We start from the raw sequence: 3,487 nt of genomic DNA, 5'->3' as shown, positions 1-3,487 counted from the left end.
CCAACCTCAACCTCAATCCACACTCATTCATTCCTATTCATCCTTCATCTTCCCTCTTCAGCCCCCCTAAGCGTCCCTCCTCAACCAACACCACCCTGTATTGCTTGTATTTCCCTGTACTGTATTCACTTTAAGACCACAGAAAATAATATTGAAACACCCCCTGGAATTCCTGTCTCTTCCAACCTGTACTCTAACCGGCACACCATCTGGTCTACAGTTATATCCTTCAAACGAATCAGTCCTATCGCCTCCCCAAAAGTTACAATATGAAGACAACTCTGTCTAGAGTTTAGCCTGAATTTTGAAGGTCGCAAATAATGACGATTAGGCATTGGGACAACCAACCATGAAGTCTCGAGACGCTTGGCGTCTGGTAGTCCACGCTCAGCGGACTCACGGTGTTCACTGTTTAAAGCCCAGCGAAGCTGCGGGACTGAATGAGCAGGGAGTCGTGTCGTACCCAGTAAGCAGAAGATGATTCGGAACAAAAGTTGAGCACGTTGTAGTGCATATTTTGTTAATGACATGTACACACAATGAAATTTACATTCATATATTTGATCACTTATTCTTTGACATTTTAGGGGAAGCTGAGCTTCCCTTGCAGTCCGAGAGCAATCGCCACTGGAAAAGACTGGTGAGTAAATTTATTTCATGCTTAGGTTAACATTTGTTCTTTGTGACAGTATACTGACAGTTACAATACGAAGACAATTCTGTCTAGAGCTTAGCCTGAATTTTGAAGGGCGCTAATAATGACGATTCGATTAGCCCGAATGGGGGTGGGGGGGGGGATTATGTGCTCCAAGCACAGATATGACTTCTTTATGGTGGCATCGGGAAATATTAAAAATATATTGTGCTACAATTTAAGGGTTATTTACATGTATTTTTTTCTAAAATTGTCACCTGAAGTTTCTAAAACGAGATCGAAGCTCGCAAATTTTGAAAATAAACCGTTAAGTACGTCACAAGCAGGCTGGGCCTGAACCTCCTGCGTCACAGTTTCCATGTGCATATGAGTTTCGTGAAAATGTAGGTGATTGAACAGTCAGAGCCGAGGTGCTGCCAAAAAAGAACCCTTTCTGCACTGAAACACAATGAAATTAATTTTGATTCAGTTTGCTGCGAAACAAACTGGATACTTCATACTTGACCAGAAAATTAATTGAAAATGCATTGCCTCAATTCAAAAACAAAATCGTTCAAAAACGTTCAAATGAAAAGTTTTGTATTTGAAAGACTGAATATGAAAATAAACAGAATTTAATTTTCAGTGAGGATCAAATACAGTTTCAAAGAAAAAAAATCTCCTTTCAAATTGAAATTGTACAATTCAGATTCAGTTATTCAAAATGATTCAGCAAAAAGATCCAAATCCATCCATTATCTGAGCCACTTAACTTCAATCCCTGTATTTTAAATTCGGTATAAACTATTGAAAAGTTATTCACGTTTAGTTTTTGGTGGCAAATATTCCGCCCCACATCGTCACAACTCATTTAAGAAATTTCAAGGGTTATTTTTACTGACCATTCATTGTTCATGACATGTACAAATGTTTGTTTTCCTAACACACTGTCCATCCTTGTTTTCTTGCAGTTCTTTCAGCCGCTGTGAGACCTAACAGCCTAACATCTTGGGCCTCAGACCAGGAAATTGATGTCACAATCAAAAGATGGCGACATCTGGCTTCTGATCGGGATGGTGACAAGAGGGAGAGCATGAGAAAAAAAGAGGGCATGGAGAGCGCAACAATTTAATGGATAGAATAATGCCGTTCAAGAGAAAGCTGCATCCCAATTTGGACTTTGTGTTCACTGTTAAATAAAGAAAAAGGCATTTTTCCAGTGTATGTGCAGTTATTTGTGAGGTTCGCAAATTATGACAATAAACATATTTTTATAACAGTCGTTTTTGAGACTTTTTAAAAAAATGTGGGTCAAATATGGCTCATGAAAGATGTGGCTTAGTTAAGGTTGAATTAAGGCTGATATCAGGAACCTGCCCTGGCCCAGCGTAGGGACGGATTAGGGCCAGGTATGGTTCTACAATGTGGTTCAGGTCTGGTCCTAATGCGGCCCACATCATGGATGCCAGGACCGTCATTCATTGAGGTATGTGGGCCGAGTGCACGTGCCGTGTCTGCCCCAGAGCTGGGCCAGACCAATTTTGCTGACTGGGTACCAAGCCCCTCGCCCCTCCTCTTTCTCCTCCTGTCTCCCTCTCTGAGCACGGCAGCTGAGCCACTGCCAAACCTGGCTTCAGACACGTGAAAAAGAGAGTGACATAAATAGAGAGAGTGAGGGGGAGGGGGATGGAAAATGACAGAGCCGGCTCTCGAGGGAGGGGGCCGTTTCTCATTGGTTCACTTCAAAGAGCCGGCTCTTTGTACCGGCTGGTTCGCGACCGACACATCACTCGGAGGATGACATGCATGTGAAGGAAGATAGTCACTGAACTGCGTATGCCGCTCGTCGCAACTTGATCCACCCATAATCGCCAGTTTAATCCTGGTGATATTCAGGTAATTGGGAGCTATTTTACCATGAATCGTGTTAGGTGTTACATTTGGACGGGTGATTAATTATTTGAATAGTATTTGTAGAGCAAAATGTCGTGGTTTGGAATTTGAAATCTGTACAGCGTAAAAGCTGTACAGCGTAAGTGTTCGCAACGTTACAACATGTGAATTTTTTTTTTTTTTTGTTACTGTGAAATTATATGAACTGTCTTATCTGTTCTTTAGGGGGGGGATCATTTGTGTTTTTCCACGTGTTTTGAAGGCACCCAACCCGCCGGAAAATGTCGAGTAAGTGTGTCCTCTCTCAACACATTGGATTGTAATGATTAGTCGGTCTGCACTTATAAGTTTCGTGGAATGCTGTGGCTTGGAAATAATGTATTTTTATTTCTCTTTCCCAATCAAGCAAGCCACTGCCTTTATTTATGACTGTGTAATTTTATTTAATCTGGTGTATCATTTTCTTTGATCTCTTAGATCCCTTTTTTTCCATCTCTTAAATTTCAGTGAACGTCTCAGTCTTTCATTTTAACGCTGTACAATGTTGTATTGTTCAGTCAAGATTAAAGCCCACATAACAATTATTTTGTGTTCAGTCCAGTCTTTCCAAAGACCCGGCTACGTTTAATTGTCGTTTTGTCGAATGGAGATTTTTATCCGTTGAGTTAATGGTGTTGTCTGTTGCCCAGTGATGTCGGAGACCGAGACCCCAATGCGACTTCATCGATCCCTCCTGCCATACTGTGTTGCAGGTAATTGTGTTTCCTTTCGGTTTTACTGTATATAATTGCTCGTGTCAAATGAAAAATGACACAGTAACACCTGATTTGGCCGTTGGTCTAAACGAACTGTGAACACACGCCAGTAACACGCCAGTACCGGTGTGACTAGCGTCTGCTCGCAGTTCGACGCGGCCGCCCTTACTTTCCCTTGACCAGCCGTTTTTGCTTCCCGTGGCGG

The sequence above is a fragment of the Hippocampus comes genome, unplaced genomic scaffold, assembly GCF_001891065.2.
Source record: "Hippocampus comes isolate QL1 unplaced genomic scaffold, H_comes_QL1_v1.1 scaffold638, whole genome shotgun sequence".
NCBI classification, from domain to species: Eukaryota; Metazoa; Chordata; class Actinopteri; order Syngnathiformes; family Syngnathidae; genus Hippocampus; species Hippocampus comes.
This window is presented reverse-complemented; position numbering follows the sequence as displayed.